The 22,659-nt window shown below is 41.6% G+C and overlaps 1 protein-coding gene across 2 annotated transcripts in view; it reads right to left on the bottom strand.

Annotated features, from left to right (window-relative positions):
* Window positions 1-15,403, bottom strand: part of LRRC8B (leucine rich repeat containing 8 VRAC subunit B) — a 66,572-nt gene extending 51,169 nt beyond the window's left edge. For both annotated transcript variants that reach the window (XM_045064823.1, XM_045064822.1), the window contains exon 1: window positions 15,281-15,403. The gene's annotated coding sequence lies outside the window, so the exon portion shown is untranslated. The remainder of the gene's footprint in view (window positions 1-15,280) is intronic.
* Window positions 15,404-22,659: the final 7,256 nt, after the last annotated feature.

The raw sequence follows: 22,659 nt of genomic DNA, 5'->3' as shown, positions 1-22,659 counted from the left end.
CAAATATCTTCTCCACCACATCCCCTCACACGGTAGGAGGAATAGGCAGTCTCTGGATTCTCTAAGGGTTCTCCCCCATGACCTCATCACTTCCCAAAGGCCCTACTTCTTAATACTATCACCTTGGGGATTAGGTTTCAACATATGAATTTGGGAGAAACAGTCTACAGCAAAATCAATGATTTTCTTAAAAGTTCTATTAAGGATAAATAGAATCTTAAAAAAAAAAGTTCTATTAATACGTGTATTCATCAGTACTCTGAAATTTGAGGCTTTGCGGGGGACCCAATATGTAACCAAGAGGGAACTTATTCTATTCCTTCTATGAATAATGATTCACAAGTTAGGAGCAACAATCAAACCAGTGAAACTTTGGTGAGCATAGTTTGTATTAAGTAATTGCCACAGGATCCTTGTGATGAAAGGAAATAGGACAATTTAACCTTACCACTTCTTTCTCAAGTTTCTTTTGTATTAGTCTCCTCTCTTCCACCCCACTGCTCTACTTGGTCTCCCAAGATGACCTCTCTTACCTTAGCTGCTGGTATTACTTCCCAAAAAATCTGATGTCACCTTTGGCTTAAAATCTTCCTTGTGTCTCCTCCTAATGAGGTTGTATGCTTGCTGATAGGGTTAAAAATGTACCTCTAAGCCCACCCCAGGCGGAGACTGAGCCAGAATTGGCACTGAGTGTTCCAACTCCCACTCCCAGCTTGTCTTCATTCATTCCATGAAGGGGGAAAGCTGCCATTGGTGGTGAGGTGTACACTGTGTAGGTATTTAAGAAGTCATTGAGTGTGGGATTGACTCGAAGTATATTTTCACATCAGTGTGAAAGCCATTATAGCAGATAACAAAACTGGCAAAATGTAGGTTCATCAGGTAAAAAGAAGGGAGCCACATGGCCAAAGAAATAAGAAGTTACAATTGGAAGGTATTTCAAGGTATTGCTCTCAAGACACAGGGCAATAGATGCCTGGAAGCTTCAGCTTCCTTTAGTTCCAAAAATGTGTCATGCTTGGGGACTTTATATCTAAAACACTGTGCTAAATTATTTTACCCTGTACATGTCCCTTAAATATATAGATAAAAGCAAAGCAAAACCTAAAAAGTAACAATAAACCAAAAAATAATTCTCCAGGCATGCCTGGGTGGCTTAGTCGGTTAAGCATCTGACTCCTGATTTTGGCTCAGGTCATGTCAGGGTCGTAAGACTGAGCCCCATGTTGGGCTCTGTGCTAGGTGAGGAGCCTGCTTAAGATTCTCACTCTTGGGGCGCCTGGGTGGCTCAATCAGTTAAGCCTCTGACTTCAGCTCAGGTCATCATCTCAGGGTCCTGATATCAAACCCTGTGTCTGCTCAGCAGGGTGTCTGCTCGTCCCTCTCCCTCTGCTTTCTGCTCCTTTCCTTGCCTGTGTTCCCTGTCTCTCTCAAATAAAATCTTAAAAAAAAAAAATTATCTCCCTTGCTCTCTAAAAAAATAAATAAAAAATAAAAATAATTGTCCAGAACATGGAGTAACTGAAATATTTTGTTTACTCTTTGGATGATTCATTAGGAGCTCTCAAGAATATGATACATGGAGATATAATATATGAAAGAATAAACATGCATGTGGAGGGATAAAAAAATACCTTTCGGGGGGCACCTGGCTGGCTCCAATCAGCAAAGCATGTGACCCTTGATCTCAGGGGTCTAAGTTCAAGCCCCACAGTAGGTGTAAAGATTACTTTAAAAAATGTAAACAACAACAACAACAACAAAAGACCTATGGGCATCTTCTCCCAGATCTTATGGAAAACACTTATTTCTACAATATCTAGAAAATATATCACTGTAATTCTAAAGAAAGTATACAATAAATGCACATTAGTAGTTTAACCGCTTATCTTAAACAAATTCAATGGATGGGAGCTAACACTACAAGCTGTTAGTAGTAATCAAGATAGTTATTTAATTTTGAAAAAGGTCTAAGTACCTTGAAGAAAAGAAAACCTAAACTGGCAAATCTTTATTGGAAGATTCAGTCGAACAATGCAAAATCAAGCAATAATGACTAGTAAACCTTAAAACCGGTCCAAGATTCCCTCTCATGTAATATGCTTCTTTGGCAGAAATGCTTGTGCAGTGGGTTGACTCTGAGGCCCTAACTTCTGTACTACATTCCCTCTGCAGGCTCCCATTTCTCTTCCTTCACTTTCATGACTCATGGGTAGAGAAGGGTCTGCTGAAGTGTGCAACAATGGGAAGAGTGAAGCTTAAATCAGCTTGTAACCACAGGTATTCCCCCCAAGTTGGGCTGGTCCAGTTCTGCCACCAATAAAAATCAAGCCATGCCTGAAAAACCCAGATCCCTTTTTAGCATTGTAAACCATGTAGGAGATGCTCATTACATCTGCTTTGTTCTCTATTTCTATGGTGCCCATCACCATAGTAACAAGGCACACAGATGGAAAAGTAGGCTAGAAATACCCAAATATGGGGGTGGGGATGGAGACTATGGGGGAAAGGGCCTTTCACTGATTGAGAAAAAAGGCTAAAGTTTCTTCTATCAGAGCTGTCAGTACATTAATGGGCAACCTAACTGAAAAAAGTAGGCTTTGTCTTTAAGTGGGCCACAGCAGAGAGCGGCCTAAAAATTCAATAAATATCAATATTTATAGGAAGTGGACTTGCTAGGTTTCTGAGGTTTTAAAGCCAGATATAAAATCTTGTATGCAAATTGAAATTTCTACAACAGCCTGTAATTTTGAAAATCAGGGACTCATCTCACAGTATGGATGATTACTATTAACATTTTTTTGGTTTCTTTGTAGTACTAAAAGTTGAGACATCTGTTAAGGAAGTGTGGCTGAGAAGATAAGTTAATACAATGACTATATTTTTGAAAGTGACAAGTTTATTTTCAAAGTTTTTGTATAAAATGTCCCAACAGGAAATCCCTAGGTGGTAATTGGGGGGTGACTGTTGTTTCATCCTAGGGAGTCACTGCCCCAGCTCAAACTGGGACAAGGCCATTCCCATCTGCAGCCCCTCTGCTCTCTGTAGGTGCAGAGGTCTTCCTATCAGTGCCTTTATGCTCTTTTTTTTCTCTTTCTTTTTCCTTTATGCTCTTTAAAGTGACAATGGGCCAAAGATTCATCTGTAAGAAATCTTCCCATTCCAAGATCTTTTTTTTTTTCTTCCTTTTTTCTTCCTTGCTGCCAGCCTGAGTCCTCCTTTCTAGGATGTCTGGAATACCTGGGTTGTTATTTACATTGTTACTGGTCAGGAAATAAGAAAAGGAGCCACATAAACTACTTGTTTCACTACACAGGCTTTTTACTACATAGGTTTTACTCTGTGTAAATAAAAACGTTGCAAAAAAAAAATACAGATATTTTATAGACTACAATTGTTTTAGAAAATTTAACACTAGCAACTAAGGCCGCTTCATGGCTCAAGTTGGTTAAGCATCCGTCCCTTGATTTTGGCTCAGGTCATGATCTCAGCGTTGTGAGATCAAGCCCCATGTTGGGCTCCTCACGGGTCATGGGGTCTGCTTAAGATTCTCCTCTCCCTCAGCATCTCTCGCTTCCCCTCTGCCTCTCAAAACAACAACAACAACAACAACAATACCCCCCCCACAACAAAACAAAACAAAAAACCACTCTAGCAACGTACAGATTTTAGTGGAAAAAGCAACAGAAAACTTTGTCAGAATCTTTGACTCAGCCACCAACCAGCTGTGACTCTGTGGACAATTTTTACTTTGCCTTTCTCAGTCTTAATTCTTACTAGAAAAAAGAAAGGACTGAAGTAGACCAGGCATATGAGTTCGAGGGTATCTAAAGATGATCTCAAGGCATGTTAAAATGTTAAGCATATGAGTAGATGTATATTTGGAAAAGACGCTCAAGGATATGCATAACATAAAGTTAAAAATCAATAGACACTCTGTAAGTCTCTTCCACATTGCTCTAAAATACCAGGACTTGAATCAAATAAAGCAAATGCACTGAACTCAGACTCAGGTGAGCATAATATTCAGGTCTTTTCAAGTTTCCACGCCAGGGATCCTGTCTCTGACCACGTTATCCAAATCTCACACCAACCACTCTCTAGCCCTTTACACTACTTTATTTTTCTTCATATCATTTAGCACATGACATTTTATCTTGCATTTGCTTATTATCTATATTCCCCCTGCTAGGATATATGTTCCAAGCAAAAAGGTTTTTTTTTTTTTTTTTCTCTTTTCACTGTTGGATTTATTCCCAGTGCCTGGCATGACACTTAGCAAATATTAAGTGCTCAAAAAAAAACCCCAAACAAACAAACAAACAAACAAACAAAAAAACCAAAAAACAGAAACAAAACCCCAAATGAATTAACTTTTTAAAAGCCATAAAATCAACAACGGCAAAACAAAAACTCAAATACATTTTTTTCTTTTTCTTTTTAAAAGTCTGGGGGCCTGCTGACAGCCATGCATTTTACTAAGCATGTTGCAAGCCTATGTATTTTACCTCATATTTAAGGCATGTTTTCCAATATTTAGAGCCTTTTATGAACTAACACATCTGGGAAAAGGTTCCAGGCAATATACTGCAGAAAAAACTGCTTCATCAGTTATCAGAGCTGCCACTAACTTGTTGGGTTTGCTTAGAGAAGCCACAAGTCCCCACACAAACTCCATTTCCATGTTTATATCCTGAGGATAATATTTGCCCCACCTACTGCCAGTCATCTGGAGAATAAATGCTCTAGTATGTTAAAAGTGATGTACAAACATAAGTTATGTGGTAGGGGTTCTTATAAAGTGCTTCAGGAGAGATTTGCTCTAAGATGTGGGGGAAGGTAAGAGAGCAGGGGACACCTGTACAGAGTTTTTTCCTACAGAGCCAGAGCATCCAGGAACTCAGAGGACCCCAGTAAAGCCTCCTTACTCAGCACGACGATAGCCAGGCTCAACTCCTCTCTCTCCAGGATGCATTACTCTATAAAGAAAAAAAAAATGTTCCAAATCTAGCCTGGGACCAATCCTTTTGCATGCTCTAATTCACAGCCTCCTCCTGGGAAGAAATTAGCATTCTTGATAAAACTCTGAAAAACACTTTTTTTTTCCTCCATAGGATTGGAAACTAGTCACCTACTGACCCAGCTCACCTTTAGTCACGTGTCTGGTGATCTTCACTCACTTTCTTCTTTCAGTGTTCTGTTTCCTTGTCTAACAATGGGTATAGTAAATCATTTTGGCATCAAATTTGCTTCTATCATATATATATATCTATATATCTATATATCTATATCTATCTCCATTCTCTTTCCCTATTGAATGCTCTTTCCTCTCAAAAGGAAATCTTTAAATTGGCCTACTAGAGGCCCTTTCCCTTAGATCTGACAGCTGACAGTTTCTGTAGCTGCCAAACCACTTGATCTTCAAACAGGGTATGAGGTTTGGGGGTCTTTTTTTTTTTTTTTGAAGAGAGGGGTACTCTGGTGGAATCTATTTGTAGATTATCAATTAATTCATGTCTAAAAGTATCTGCCTCAAAACACCAGATGTCATCTTGATTTTTTCTAGCCATCTCCTTTTCTCTTTTCACATTTATCTTTTCCCCCTTTCTGGAAGGAAGGCATATACCTCACTTTTCAGGAGTCTGCTTATAGTGCTCTACCTTGGGATGTAAAAATCTTCAAGCCCCAAGCAGAGGGCCATTTTGAAATACCTGTAAAGGTTATAGATGCAGTGAAAGTAAGTGGTTTTCATGACTGAGAAACAAATCTTTTTGGAGTCAGAGGAAAGTTTCCATTTTTTTGCTTCAAATGCTAGAGCAAGACCTAATCAACAGAGAATAGAAAACTGAATAGAATACAATAGAATAGGAAAACTGAAAATCATTTTTGGGATCAGACACTAGCTAACTTTTGATACATAACTCAGGAATTTAAAAATAGAGTCGGGGGCCTGGCTCAGTCAGTCAAACATCCAATTTTTTATTTCGGCTTAGGTCATGATCTTGATTCGGCTTAGGGGTTGTGAGACCAAGCCCTGCATCCAGCTCCGCGCTGGGTGTGGGGCTTCCTTAAGATCTCCTCCTCCTCTTCTGCCCCTCTTCCCCTCTAAAAAAAAATGGTAGAGTTACATTGCCTTCATCCCCATATACTTATTTATATAGCAAGATTTCTTGAACACTACATTAAATAAAGGAACACTTGGTTTGATAATAAAGGCTATTTTACTCTAGCAATAAGTACTATTTATGCATAAATAAATGATTTTTAAGCCCCATGAATTCTGAGGGGTGATTTTTCTCACAAACGTTTGCCTATATCTAAAAACAATTAATCAAAATTCTAATATACCTGTTGTTCCGATCAGTTGTGTACTAGTAAAAATCACAATTTAATCCGAAATAGATTTTATTAAACAGAGCCTTGTTGTCAAAAGAACATTTAAAAAAAGATAGATGTAAATGTGTGTGTCTCACAAGAGTTTGAAAAGGTAATCAATGGAAGATTTTTAAACATAAGAACATAACATTGGGCTTAAGTTTTATAGGAAAAGAGAGATGAAATGAGTTCCATAAGGGAAATACTATACAAAATTCCTGACTTCTCAAAGAGCTTGTTCATATTAGAGGATGTTATAATAGGCATGAAATTACTTTGGTGTTTAATTTCGTTTCCATGAGGTACATCACAAAAAGTGTTTTCTAAAGAAATCAATATTTATAATATCAGAAATGTCATCTTCCAGAACTATTTAAAATCATGATAAAAAAACTTTAGATATTCATTTTTATTTAGTTTTAAAGATTTTACTTATTTATTTGAAAGAGAGAGAGAGAGTGCGCGAGAGAGTGCACAGAGGCAGGGGGAGGGGCAGTAAGAGAGAGACAAGCCACTCCCTGCTGAGTCTGGGAAGCCAGTCTCAGGGCCTAATCTCAGGACCCTGAGATCATGACCTGAGCAAAGCCAGATGCTTAACCAACTGAACCAGCCAGGTGCTCCTAGATATTAACTTTTAAAGTGTATTGGGGAGACCTCACAGTTTTTCAAATTCTTTAAGGGGTACTAGAAGATAAAAATATATCAGAGATACTACTCTAAACTACCTCTAAGCCAAGAGCCAGGACTATTTCAGAAAAGTGCGGAATCTGTCAGAGGCACCCTCTGCAAAACCATAACTCTGAACACAGTAAATATTCAATAAACACCGTTCACTGACAAAATATTTTGGTCATTTAAATGATATCTATTAATAGCATATATGCAATATCCCTTCGTATTTCTAACCTTCAAGGAGAGCTTTCAAGTTTTGGTCAAATACCAGTCAAAAGTATGTTACCAGAACAAATCCATAATAAGTATGTAGAGTTTCATTCCTAATTCTTTTGCATTTATTCATGTACATTCCAAGTACAATGCCTGGCCCAGGAAACCCTGGAGAGAAATAAAATAATCCTTACAAGAGCATCTAGGAGGTGACAGAGGTGCTCCCTGGCATAGGTATTACGATAGGTGTGCCAAACTCAGAGCCAGCAAGAGTAGGGACTGTGGCACTCTCGTGGGTGGTAGGCAGAGGAAGTGTGTCTGCAATGGTCTTTGAACTGATCCTCGAAAGATGGGCAGGTGATTGACAGAGGATACCAACGTCCCAGGTAGAGAGGGAAGGAACAACCCCAGGAGTACAGCCATCTGACTACCTCATGCCTTCTTCCTCTACTGCTAAGAGTCTAGGATGGCTGGTAGGGGGGTGTGACCATGCACACTCTCCATGGCGCATACACTGGTGATTTAGAAATGACGGGGTGGCAGGAGGTGAAGCTGAAAAGTTGTGGAAGCAGACAAAAGAGGATTTGATTATATGGTTCACCGAGGCGTTTGGATTTGATCCTGTGGCAAAGCAAGTCATTAAAGGATTATTGAACTGGGCAGTCATGGTAAGAGATTTGCCTTTCAGAATGATTACTTCCCTGCAGTGTGGACAACAAATTGGGGGGGCGGCGGTGGAGGGTACAGAAGACTACAAACTGAACTATGAGCTGGAAGACCATTAGCATTTATCCTGGAAAAGACTCTGGAGGAAGGGTGCAGATGGAAAAACCTGAAGGACGTGGTCCCTGGACAAATTGGTTACAAATGTACAAGGAGTGGTTGGGGGGAATGAGGTAAGGAAAAGCCCAGAAGGGCGTCTAGGTTTTTATGGTTTATGTAATTGGGTAAGTAGTATTGCTATTTACAAAAGTATGGGCTCTAAAGACAAATTATCAAGTTTTGGGGAAACAAAATATCTTCAGTACACTAACTCCAGTCCCTCATTTGTTCTATGAGGCAGGCAGCACAGGTATTATCTGCAATCTCTGCTCAAAAGGGTAAATTTTTTTGCCCAATCTCATATGCAACAGTTTGGGAAGGTTACTACATAGCCAGCTCAAGAGTCGGTAAACAAGGGAGACAAGACCCATCCGTTCAACAGAACTTATATTCTGTTGGGTGCAAGGGGAGTAGAAGACAAATCAGCAAACAACCAATAAACTAAGATCTGAAAGACCTATGATAGGGCAGGTGTGGGGGATATGGGTACTTCATCTGAGGTGGTCAGGGAAAGCATCTCTCAAGTCCCATTTGAGATGACCTTTCATTCAGGAGAAAACAGCATTTATGTAAATTAATAAGGGAAGAGCATTTCCAGACAGAGAACAGCAACTGAGAAGTCCCTGAGGTGGGAACAAGGTTGGTGTGCCACTGAGGGAGGAATTCCAAATAGTGGGGCAGTGGGGAGTGAGAGGCAATCCTGGTTCCAAGGGTATTCCTGGGAAGGTGAAGGTGAAAGACTTGTGGCCCCTTAGGACAGCAGTGGCATAGCATAAACTCTCTTGGGGAAGCCTGCAAACCTCCATGCACAACACTGGCATCTGAGAAACTGCGTCATGACTCACAGATGCTTTTGGAAGACAAGCCATTGCTCAGTGAGGACTGCCTATTTTGGCACTGAAATAGGGCCAGAAACAAACTCATTTAGTCTTGCCTAGAGGGATGAGCTTTAAAATCTTAAAATGAACAGAATTCATGTTATATTTATCCACTCAGAACAAGAACCAATCTGCAGTATAATGGCAGGGGGCTCTGCCCCAAGGCTTGGTCAAACCCTGGCACACTACATGGAAGCAGAGCCTCCTCGCCCACCCTCCAAGGTTCTCAATGGGATCAGAAAGGCAACATTTGCTCCAAAGGATCCCCCAGTAGCTCAGCTGGCGGGCAAGGAAAAATGGTACTCCACTGCCAATGTGCCGAGCAGGGTTCTTGCCTATGTACACCTGAGAGCCTTGGAGGGGTTGTTGGGGTTGCCTCCTGGCACTCACATAGGACACCCGGGCGCAGCAGCTCAGCCAGCTCTCTGCACTGGCCGTGCCTTCCATCCTGTAGTCCTTTTCCACTGCTGCTTTATGGGCTACCTGGTCTTGTGCCAGCAGTCTTTCATATGGCCCTCATTTGGCCAAATGGCTTTAAATTCCACTTGCCAAGGGTGATGCCGATCAACCCTATGACCCTCTCTGGAAAGAGCCTACTCTATAGCTTGAACTTGCTCAGACGCATCTGCTTGGTGTATCAAAAAAAGTATCTGTACTTAAAGTCTGCCAATGTGGCATGAATAAATTATAAAAGAATTAAGTTATTTCCGAATTATGTAGCTCCTTTCAGAGTATCACACTGAGAAGTTATAGATTATATGCACTTACTTTAAAGACGGCTGCAAGCATTATGAAACACCCTTTTTGGAATGGTGTTGGAAACCTGGGACACATTACAATCCATGCCAAGGGGCAGGCTCATTTCATGTCTGAGCTCATTTCAAGCTCCACTCCCATACCATCTACTTCAGCTCACTGCACAATTTTTTCTTCCTAAAGTCACCATTCAACCTGGGACCATAGGACATTTACTTGTGCTTCTATACCACCTGTACTACTACTACTTCTTCTTCTTCTTTTTTTTTTTTTTAAGATTTTATTTATTTGAGAGAGAGAGTTTGAGTAGAGGGGGAAAGGAAGTGGTGGGAGAGGGAGAAGCAGACACCCTTCAGAGCAGGGAGCCCAATGCGGGGCGTGATCCCAGGATCCTGGGATCATGACCTGAGCTGAAAGCAGAGCCTTAACTGACTGAATCACCTAGGCACCCCTCTCCTTCTGAACAAATTTTTTAGTGGCGATTTTTCATTTAATTGCAGCAGTTAATTCACCTGTCTCCCCCAGTAACCCGCAACCTCCATGAGGCAGGGACCATGTACATTTTTGTTTTTCTTCTGTCCCCAGAACCTGGCACAGTGTCAGTAGTTGTTACTAAATAGATGCTTAAAGAATACTATGACATACACTCACTGGTGGAAATGTTTCACCTTCTGAGAGCAGATCAGCCAAAAATCATTCAAATCAAGGTTGAAGGAGGTTAAGGCTAAACTGTTCTGCTTTTAATCAAAAAAATACAGTGAAAGACTCTACTGCTAGTTGGGTTTAAACTGGTTTGGGAGACGACTCTCAAAAAGTGTAATAATTTAACAATGCTTATTTAGATATGTATGAAGATGAACAATTTTTAAAACCTTTTGTTTAAAGGGATAAGAATAATTCTTGGAAAGATTCACTCAGATTAGCTCCCAATTTTAAACAAAGTTACCATTTACTTCATCGGGCAGTTTAGTAGGCACTCTACTTTAATCCTCCTGTCTGATTCTTGCCCCCAGTTTGCAGATGAGGAAATGGAGGGTACAAGAGGGGAGGGGTGCATACTGAGTAAGCAGCAGAACCAGGATTCACATGCAGGTCTGTTCAATTACAAGAGCTAGGTTTTTAATCTAAGCCACACATTAAACTAGGAAGTAAATGCTGACATTTAGAAATAAAGCATTGCATCCTCCTGTGGAAAGATACAAGACTATGTAAGTCTGATACTACCAACTGGGGCAAATATTGAAGTATTAAAAAGAAAAAAAAAAAAGGATCTGGAGGCCAATGATGTGGTAGCAGGGAAACCAGACAATTTATGACAAAGGAATAAGGAGAAACATGAACTGTCATCTACTGAAAGCTTGTTTTATGCCAGATACTGTATTAGATGCTTTAATGTTACTATTTCCTTCAATCCTAAGAATCTCGTAAAATGGGTAATAAGAGTCAAGAAAACAGGGGTGTAGAATAACTGTGGATTTTGGCTACCACAGTGTTCCTTCCCTCCTTCCTAAGGATGTGAACCTTCAACATTTCAGTGGGGCACAAGGTTGTTGGGAATAAGGACAATAGTCTCCAGTCTCTATTCTAGCTAGGTGAGGTCACACGGCTAAGTTCTGGTCGATGAGATAGAGCACGGAGAGTATGACGCCCTCTGGGAAATTTCCATAAGAGACCGTGGTCTCTTGCCTTTCTCCCTTTCCCCCTACCTTCCTTCTCTCCGCTTTTCTACTACTTGGAACCCACGCGTGATGGCTGAGCCCCATTGAGGACCGTGAGGTTGAGTCTCTTCTGATGTGTGGCAGATCTTTAAGGTGGAACCAGTCTAGGTCTCAGAAGACTGTAAAACCATTATACCAGCCCTGGATGGTCTCTTTATAAACTTTCTTTTTTAGTGTGAAAGAGAAACAAACATCACTTTGTCTAAACCACTGTTTTTGCGGTGTGTGACTGGCAGCTAATCTTAATTAATCCAGCAACTGGTTCATCAGGCCCTTCAGCAAAGTCCACACTCTTAGGTAGAAGCTAAAGAACCCTTGTTTATAATTTGTGATAGACTGGGGGAAAAGGGGCAGTGTAAAAAGGCTGAAAAGGAATTTGACAGAAGAAAAGAAGGTTCAAATAGGCTCTCAAATCTGCACACCTGAGAAGAGATCAAAAGGAATATGCTACTCAACAATAAAGAATTCAGTTTCCATCAGAGCTGGGCAGGAGGAGAGCTCTGTCACCTGCACAGAACTGGAAATAGAAGAGAAATAGAAGCAACATAGCTGGTAGTTTCTGAGAAAGATGCTGCTGGCTGAGGAGCTAAGTACTGGAGAATGGAGCCCTGGAAATGGCCACAGGAAGAGACAGACAAGAAGAATTACAAGGAACTCTGAAATTGAAGAAGCAGGAGATGAAGCTCACAGTCTGCAAAGTGACAAGCAGAATCATGTGACCCGTATCAAAGACAGCATAAAGGTCAAAAGGCAAAAGGAAAGGTCAAGAACGAAGCTCTGACAACTCATTTTTATTCATTTCCTTTACACAGGTTCACAACAGCATTGAAGAAGTGAATTTAAATTGTCGCAATTGAGTAGAATCCTAAATGAGAGGAAGTCACAGAACAGGGAGTTTATTATTACCCTTTGCTCAATTTCTAAATGAACAGCAGTGATAAGAACTTAGCAGAGAGATTCAGTGACTGGAGTTAGGCCTCATTTTGTTTGAAATCAATCTTCATGATTCAGAAGAGGAAAAATAATTTATGTCTGGCAAAGACACAACTTAAACATCAGGAAAAAACTAACTCACAATAAAGGTATGTAGGAAGTGTAGAAAATATAGATGGGAAATAAAATGAAAGCAGGTGATAACAATAAAACAAAAGACGGGAAAATGAAAACATACACAACAGAGATGAGAATGAATTTTACAACTGGTTAAAAAAAAATTCTGTGCTATAACTGGACCTTCCAGGTTTTTTTTGAGTGGCCACAGGTCTGAACTGTTTGTGGAACATCCAGTATTCTGGGAACAGGGAAGGACATGCTACGTGGAAGGCAAAGCAAATCATTCCACCAAGTCTGGAGTAACACGACAGCTTTAGCATACATTCATTTGATATTATCAGTGTATGCTAGAAGAGGGAAGGAAAGGAGAAACAAAAGTAAAACTTGAAAATTCAACTTGAGAGATACCAAAAGTAAACTGAGGATTAAATAAGCTATTTTTTTGCATGGGCAGTAAAAGAAAAAACTAGAAAAGCACATAAAAATACGCAGATACCATTAAGAAGGATTTGAGATTTTTTTTTCAGTTGTTTACAAATAAATTGGCTAAAGCAAGAATCTTTAAAATATTAAAATATTTGCCTGTTTCAGCCTCAAGAAAACAATAAAAACATCACAAATTTCAGGCCACTGAAAGAAAATACCCATAGTCTTAAAATACTTGGAGTGATAATGGAATGTTATTCAGTGCTAAGAAGAAGTGAGCTACAAAGCCATAAAATGACCAGGAGACAACTTAAATGCATAATACTAAGTGTACGAAGCCAACGTGAAAAGGCTACAGATTGTATGATTCCAACTGTGATAGTCTGGAAAAGTCATAACTATGGAGACCATAAAAGGATCAGTTGTCATTAGTGGGAGAGGGAGGAATGAAAAGGTGGGGCACAGGGATTTTTAGAGCAGTGATACTGTGATATAGTATCATAGTCTATTATTACAGTGGTGGATACATGTTACTGTATATTTGAATACCACCAAGAGTGAACCCTAATGTAAACTATGGACTTTGGGTGATAACAATGCGTCAGTGGAAGCTCACTGATTATAATGAACGTACCACTCTGGCAGGGGTTGTCGATAATGGGGCAGGCTATACAGGGGTGGGGAGGGCAAGGGAGCTTTAAGAAAAACCTCTGCATTTTACTTTCAATTTTGCTATGAACCTAAAATTGCTCTAAAAAAAAAAAAACGAAGTCTATCTGGTATCTTCTTCAAGTTGTATTGATTAGGGCACTTTTCATTTTAATCAATTGTTGGTGCTTTCATTCTGAGGATTATGAAGAATGAAGCAGCAATGGGGAATGGTCTTAGAAAAGCAAATCTGGACAGGCAGTCAAATGAAATTACTCCAAATCTGAAAATATACATGTCAGGATGGACATGTTGAAGAAAAAACAGAATAAGCTTTGAAGAACAATAAATTTATTTATACATGTAGAATTTTTTTTTTCTACCATAAAAACGTTTTAGGGGGTAGTAGGTGTAAGAAAAAGTGCTATGACTCAACTGTACAACCAGTGACAAGCTTGACTCCTTCTTTACCTGAACTGAAAGTAATAGCAGACACGTTAAGGCTTATATTCTTAAAGCACACAGGCCCAATTACTTGGGGGATTAGCTGTCATTTTATATTCTCTTCAAGAGTGGAGCTTCGGACTAGAAAAGTCAGGGGCAAAAGAAAGTCACCTTGGCACCCACAACTCAAAGGAGTACTTTGGGTTCTCAGGAGGTGCATTCTGAACACATTAACGACATTGGAATCGTTAAATAATTATACTACATTTGACTTCTGTGCGCCTGTCAACTCTACACTTAGGTTTAAGAGACAGAACAGTCTGACAAAAACACATGCCATTTCATTTTCTTCTAGAAAGCAGGGAACAAATTGACTATTTCAAATTGGCTACATATTTGCAATTTAAAATTTTCATACCGCTATCTTTTTCGGAGTTTTAAAAACAGTTTTTAGGCAAGGCAAATGCATTCAAGAAAGTCCAGGCATAGGTTTTTGTTTTTAAATGTAGGTTCGTCCTTTTCTCAGGAAGGGAAAGGGGGTTGCAGAGCGCCTTTTTGACTACAAAGAAAAGTCTTCCACAAATGTCATCTGACTAAAGGCAACCTATGGACTTTGGGAAGTCAGTTGGGACACAGAGTAATGAGCCAACAACCGAGCCTCCTGCCTTCTGACCTCTCAGCACCTGCTCCTCTGTAACCTAGAAGGAAACTCTTGGGCTTCTCTACGTGGGTATGGTTGCCCCCCCACCCCCCACGCCCAAGCAAACGAACACCAACACCATCAAACTGCAGGTGAACAAGGAGTACCTAAGGAGTTGGTCAAAGAACAGCGCAAGGGCAGGGGCCAAAGGAGAGCGACCAAAGGCGGACGCCCTCAGGAGAGGTCTGCTCACTCTAGCCTGGGAAACCAGAACCCTGCTCCCGCACCGCCGAGGGCTCACACTCAGGTGCAGCGCTGAGCCTCCTGCGGCGGAGCGGGGACCGCCTTGTCGCGGCCGCCCGGTCTCCTTGCCCCGAACGACCCCAGCACGTAGGAGAGGTCCTCTCTGGGGCTTCGCTCCCTCTCTCCCGGAGACAAGACGGCAGAGAAGCGGCCACTCATCCGCGGCCGCGGCACCTGCCTGCAGGCCCGGCTCGCAGGTGTGGCGCGGGCAGGTAACCGCACCTGCTCGGCCAACCCCACCTGCTGCGTCCCCTCACCCCGTCCTCCGTCTCCACCCGCGAGGTCCGCGCGGCTCCTCCTCCGGGAGCCGGGGGCGCCCCGCTCCGACCTACCTGCGGGACCCCGGCCCCGGGCGCCCGCGCTCCCCGCCGCGTGCGCCCCGCGCCGCTCGGGGCGCGCCGGCGGCGGCTGTGCGCCGGCACTTTCTCGGCTGACGGCTGCTGCGGGCTCAGCGGGAAGCCCCAGCGCTGCCGGGCTCGCCGCCTCCGACCGGCTCCATTGTGACGCGGCGCGTTCCGGCGGCCAATCGCGGCGCGGCGGCGCGAACCGCTGACTAAGTTCGCGTGTGGAGGAGGAGGGGACTGGGCGGAGGCGGGAGGCGGAGGCGGAGGCGGCGGCCGCGGGGCGACGGCGGCCGTGGCCGAGGCGGAGGACGAAGAGGAGGAAGAGGCTGCGGCTGCTTCGGTAGCTGCCCGTGCTGTGAAATTCGCAGCCGCCCGGGCCGGACTGTGTGCCCAGCTTCGGGCGCGCGGGGGCCGGTGACTCACCCCTCGCCGTTGGAAACAAAGCGCAGCTGCCGTCACCCGGAGCGCGCCATGTGGCCGCCCCGGCCCGCTCGCCACAGCCGGGGGTCGGCGGGCAGCGGTGCGCAGCTCCACGACTCGCGGGGGCCTGGAGAGCGCGGGGGCTGGATTCAAGAGAAGGGAGGGCCGGGGGCTTAGGGCCGTCCGCCAGCGCACCGGGCAAGAGACTCTGGAAGTACTGTATTTTTGCGTCCCCCTCCCCCTTTCACGTGGGCACCGCTGAGTAACTCGTTATTTACAGACTGTGTGCTGGGCCCTGAGGGAAGGCTCAGGTGCAGCACGTGGACACCTACCTCTCACACACACAAGTCCCCTTACCTTTCTTTGCCCAACGGGCTTAGGAAGGCCCCAGGGCCGAGTCCTTCTGCGGAAGAGTTTATAGCTGTGCCAAACCAAGCGGCTTCAGTTAGGATTCTGGGCCTCCAGTATCCCCCGTCTGTCTCAGAAGTCCTTATCCTCAGGACGGGGAGGCAACATGGTGGAGGGGCCACGCTTTACTCCTCACCAGCGTTTTACTCCTAGTAAACTGCAGGTCAGCCCCATCTACTAACCCACTCTACAGTTGGGACCCTGCCTTTGAAAAGTAACATGCACCATACAGAATAAACACAAAATGCAAACCCAGGAATTCGGGCACTTAATATTGTCATCCTCAATTCAGTCCCCACTCTCATCCCCACCCCAGATTTATCTCGGGCTTTTGGCACAGACTGTCGTCTTCAACACAATGATTCAATTAGGCAACATTTATGTCTCCGAGTTGCTATGGCAATCACATGCCCATTAAAAAAAATTGTTTGTAGAGGGAACTCCCAAAGGAATAAAATGAAGACGGTAAAACACACAACTTGGGGGGGGGGGTATATCTGATGGGTTTGCATAAATGGGAGTAAAGAAACCGGCATGACTGGGTTATATGAGACCAAATTGTGTCCTACAAAGCCTGTTCAGATTAGAACTACAATTTGAGTTACTTTGAAAGGGGATAAGAAGAAGGCTGTCTTTCTCACCCTGCTCTATTCTCTCTTTGTCCATTCCATTCTGGGTTGGCAGCAGTCTTCTTCCTGAGCCTTGGAGGAAAGGTTGAAATCATTTCTGCTTTTGGTCATTCATAGAGTATTTACTGAGTTTATATGCAAGACACTGTATGTACAGATCTATTAAGTCAATTTAGGTCTAGGTTTTCTCCTCAAATGGTTTACCACCTGGAGAAGATTAAAAAAATACAGAGAATTAAATATGAAAGAAGGAAAAAAGTGAGTGCTATAAGCAATATTGATTATAAAGTCATGAGATTAAAAATTGAAAATACCTAATTTCCCATATGTATCTTTGAATGTTTAGAAAGGAATTCTCTCTTTCCTTCCAAATCCATGGTCAGATAATCCATCTTTTATCACAGCAATATCACTACCTGTGAGTAGTTACTTAACCTCCTTGGGAATCTGTCCCTTCATCTATGAAATAAAAGAGTATAAACCACATGAACTGTTAAGATTCCAATTCCAATTATGGTATGAATTAAAAGCTGACTTCCATGCTTGGTAACCCAAGGTACCATTCGCAAGAAGTTAAAGTCATGGAGTTCATTAAGACTCCATTAGCTCACCTTATGACCCAGCAATTGCACTACTGGGTATTCATCCTACAGATACGAATGTAGGGACCCAAAGGGGCATGTGCACCCGAATGTTTCTGACAGAAGTGTCCACAATAGCCAAACTATGGAAAGAACCTAGATGTCCATCAACAGATGAATGGATAAAGAAGAGATTGTATATGTATCTACAATGGAATACTATGCAGCCATCAAAAGAAATGAAATCTTGCCATTGCAATAATGTGGATGGAACTAGAGGGTATTATCCTGAGCGAAATAAGTTAATCAGAGAAAGACAGTTATCATATGATCTCCCTGATATGAAGAATTTGAGAGTCAATGGAAGGGGGGTTGGAGGGTAGGGAAGGAAAAAATGAAACAAGATAGGATCAGGAGGGAGACGGACCATAAGACTCTTAATCTCACAAAACAAACTGAGGGTTGCTGGGGGGCGGGGAGGGTGAAGGTGGTTGGGTTATGGACATTGGGAAGGGTATGTGCTATGGTGAGTGCTGTGAAGTGTGTAAACCTAGCAATTCATAGACCTGTACCCCTGGGGCTAATAATACATTATATGTTAATAAAAAATAAAAAAATTCAAAATAAAAAAAGACTCCATTAGCTCTGGGTTAATCTCAGATATGTTGTTTATACATATGTTTATTTTACTCCAGTTCTCATGAACAAAGTCACCCTCCATGATGACAACATTTATTATTGTCACTAGAGAATGTGGGCTTTTGAATTTGTGATATTGCTTCTGGGAGTCCTCCTCTGAAACATCCAATGGATGCTTCTCGTTTCTTCTTCCTCCTGTGATGCTTCACATAAGCTCCTGCTTACATTATAGTGTGAGGAAGATGAATAACCTCTAATCCTAATCCTGGAGAACTTTAATACTTTGCACATGGTATGGGACCGTAACAAAGCGAAAGTATTTACTAACTGGAAACTATTGGCATCCCAGGGTAGATCTTATAATGAGAAAAATACTGTTTAGGTTTTTATGTCTGTACCAGGTTTTACCATTACATTGTAATCTCTTTGAAAACAGGACCTGTGGAGTCTTAGAATATGACTTAGAATATGTAAATCCTTACAAGATTATAGGGATATCTGAAATTCTCTGAGGGACTTTCTGATTAACTCATTTTAGTAAAAAACAAAAATAAAACAAAATTCCCAAACTACAAAACTTAATCATTGTTTCCACAGCCAAATTAATTGAAGTCTAAAATGTTGGCAGGGTGTCTCTGAGCTGATTATCTGAAAGAAAAAAGTGAAAACAAAAAACCCCACACATCTCTGAGTGGCATCAGCATGAGCTATGTTCCATGTGGCTGTCTTGATAAGAGTTTCATTTTTTCTGAATCTTGACAAAATTTTTATGATTAATGGAAGACAGAATATTACCCAATAGTAACAGTTCTTTTCCAATTCTGTATTCAAAAATTATTTGTTATAATGAAAAATCCTCTTTCTTTAAATTAAACATTTGAATGTCTACACAGTATAAAAGAAAGACTGAGGATCTGACAGAGGTGTGGGAAATATACAGATAAATATAGTAAATCATTTTCTTAGATATGTAAGTATCTTAGATATGTATGTATTTCTGGGTGCGGAAAGTATATCCACTTAGCATACAGAACCTTAAAGAGGAGTGTTGGTGGGCCCTGCAGGGTTAAAGGAGAATCATACATGGGTCTGAAAAAGTTTGACTATTTTTAAGATTCCAAACTGGGATATTACTTTTAAATATTGTCACAGCAAAATAAATAAATAAAGAAATAAATATTGTCTCAGCATCATAGTTTAAGTTTGTTAGTTTTACTGAGATGTCAGGTCAAAAGAGCAAAAATGAGAAGTTATTCACAGTTTTGCATTCTCAGAAAGTTTGCCTGGTTCAGCTGTATATGGCTGAACATGTTGATATTGATAAAGAATATTTACTTTTGGCCAACACTTCACCATGCTTTCCTGACATTTTTCAATCTACTCTTTTCAGAGGTTTAACATGAATTTTCCTGAGCCTGGAGAAAATTCTGAGAATAACCCCCGAGGATGAGCTCAGTGGTGGGAATTCTGAGGATGGGATGAGTAGGACATTGCACGTGTGTTTGGAATAAAGTAGCTTGACCTAGAAATCCAGACTGCAATTGTGCAAGGCTGCTGTGCACTTCAGTGTGAGTTGATCCCTTATTGTGGTTCCAGTCTGAAATATTCATGACTGGTTACTCCGTGTTCTCAACACCCACCTTGCTGATTGTCCCCTCTGCCTGAATTGTATGCTGCCCCTTACTTATGGGAAAACTGCTGTAGAGGTGACCTCCCAGCCTCTTCTCTGAAGGAAAACCACCGACTCCTGCAGCAGGATGCCCGACATCCTCAGCTGATCTGTCTTCTGGGAAGTTGTCCAAATATTTCTTTGAAAGTTTCCCATGCATCCCATTTAAAGAATACATACTGTCATCTGGGTCACATATTGGAAGCCACCATACAGCAGCCAGCCAGTTACTGACTTTTGTCCCTTTCCTATCTATAAAAAGGAGGTGACTTCTAAGAAAATATTTGCAAGTGAAGCCAGGCTGAAAGCCTCACATTACAGCAGAGTTGCAGTGTCTGCAAAGTGGTTGAAAAAAGCCCTGATAAGCTCTGCTCATGACTGGACTGTGCTTGCTGGGACTCCTGCAAGGATTCACTCCGGGTTCCATGAACCATGCTGCAATCTGGGCAAGAGTGTTACACTGACTGGTTTCTGATGTTCCACATAGTAAACGCTTCCATTTATTTGGCTGAGGGTAACACAAGTCTAACACCAGACAGGCCTTAATTTCTCCCCTTTCTTACCCTTCGACAGCTGTGTGTGTGTGTGTGCACGCATACATGCCTGCACATTTCTTGGCCTGATATTAGGTCATCTGTTAATTATAATATACGTTGAATACTGGACTTCAATTCTCATCTAAACTGATTTTTTTTTTTTTTTTTTGAGAGAGAGAAAGAGAGAGGTTGGGGGGAGGGGCAGGGGGAAGGAGAGAATCTTAAGCAGGATCCACACCCAGCATGTAGACCAAAGAGGGGCTTGATCTCACAACACTGAAAGTATGACATGAGCCAAAGATCGAGGCAAACACTTAACTGACTGAGCCAACCAGGTGCCCCTAAATTGACCGTTTAAGGGTAGGAGCTAATATAGTTCTGTGGTTTATTAAGAATAGAAAAATAACCGTAAAAGAACAGGATTCAGAACATTTTAGAGCTGGAGAAGAAAGAGATATTTTCAAGAAAGAGCACTGAAATTGGAGCCTTGGGTTCTATTAATGGCTTTTCTGGCCGTGAGACCTAGGTCAAGCCATTAACAGTCTAGGGAGGAGTTTCTGTCTTACAAGGTGTATATAATATATCTATCGTGAACTATATAAGAAAAGAAGATGGATATAGTTCATTCATGTTTTAGAAGTGTCAGGCTTCTTTTCACTCATTTACCATCCAACAAGATTTATGTTGTGCAAAATACTGTACTGGTTTCTGGGGACACACCGGTCCATATGATGGATGTGGCCTGTGACTTCCTCAGGTCCACAGTCTCTCATCCTCCACAGAATGTTAGGCTGGATGTGATAAATCAATGAGGACCAACCAAACTCCAGTCTGTTCCCACAACTCCATCCTCTTGGGCTTGGTCTCCTGAATTCTCCATATCTAAATGCAGGCACACTTTCAAATCACCTACCTCTTCTTCTACTGACTTATCTCTGCAGACCTGTTTGCATCCAATTTACTGCCTCCACCAAACTATTCTTTTTGGAGCATATAAAAGCAAAAGGACACTTTCCCTCGAGAAGTGTAAAGGTTTTAAGACTTAAAAAATTGAGGCAAATTTGTAGCCAAATAAAAATCTCCTACCACAGGATACGGACATGGCTCAGAGCCTGTCACTCAAGTATGCTTTATAATAGCTTAATATAATCTAGTTACCTTATGAAAAAGGGCAGTAAGATAATAAAGCAGATGTTCTTTTTCATTACAAAACTGGTGGGCAGTGTCAGGCTTACACTAGAGGAGAGGGTGGGTTAAAGTAGGAAAAGCTCAGAGAAATTGAGACCTGATGAATGAATTAAAGAACTCAGGGTTTCAAAGGAACCTATTGTTTTAGTGAGTAGAACAGCTAGCTTTTAGTCGCTGACAAAAGCCTTGTGTAGGTGGGGGAGTTATGGACAGCTTGATTACAAGTAAAGATGAGGGGGAAGCATTCTGAGGCTGAAAACAGGTATAGAGGTGGGTGGAAACTTTACACTTTTATCTTTGAGTGAACTTGAATGTCAAACAAAATTCCTGGATTTACTTAATCTACTTATCAATTCAATAAGAAGATATACTATTTTGCTCTTCAGGGTCCACAACAAAAAAGGATCTGTGCCTTCTGAGTAAATAACAATCAAAACACAAATAATTTCTGTTTATAAACTAAAGTTCACACAAATTACTCAATGTTTTATAGTCATTTCTGAACAATATTCTCTTACTCTCTTACTTCTATACTAAGAGTGCTATTAGCAGTCCCCAGCCTTGCTGAGTCACTCTGTGAAACCTCCTGCAGCCCAGCCATCACTTAGAGGTCCAGTGGGTTGAAAGATGACAGTCGCTTAATTGCAGATCCCTAACATCCTCTAGAGGATAAAGGCTACATCCATCACGTAGACTATGAATCCCCAGAAACTGGTACAGGGATTGGTACATACTGGCCATGGAATAAATATAGTTGCTGAAGATGAATGAGTAAATGAAGGAAAATGAAGTCTGGAATTTATGAAATGCACATATTCTCTATCCTGTATATTCCAGGGTCATCTCAGGATTTAACTAGCTCTGTCTACTTCAACTCCAGCATTTTAACATGTTGTCACTTGACTGAAGAATCAACAAATTTATAAGACTGGGATTTGGAAGTGCAAAGGAGTACATAAGGATAATTTGAGAAAACAAGGGGATGGCACGCAAGTGGCAACATTTTTCAAAGTTAACTAAAAAAATATTTTTTTACATATTGAAAGATCACTTATTGTATTTCTCATGGCTGTGAATGCCTTCATCTCCTCTTTCTTGGTAACATTTACATCCACATTGGCATTGGGCCATTTTTTTTTTCCAACTTGAGTGTCTTGTAGCTTTGAAGTGTCATGATATCTTGAGGTTTCTTTGGGAATATTTGACCAGGGGATTGGCTTTGGAGATGTCAGAAACTGTGATGATCAGCATATAAGACAGCATACAGGACAGTGCAAAAACATGAGTCAGCAAATTA

This window comes from Mustela putorius, unplaced genomic scaffold, assembly GCF_011764305.1.
Source record: "Mustela putorius furo isolate JIRA1106 unplaced genomic scaffold, ASM1176430v1.1 tig00003853_pilon_pilon_pilon, whole genome shotgun sequence".
NCBI lineage: Eukaryota > Metazoa > Chordata > Mammalia > Carnivora > Mustelidae > Mustela > Mustela putorius.
This window is presented reverse-complemented; position numbering and strand designations above follow the sequence as displayed.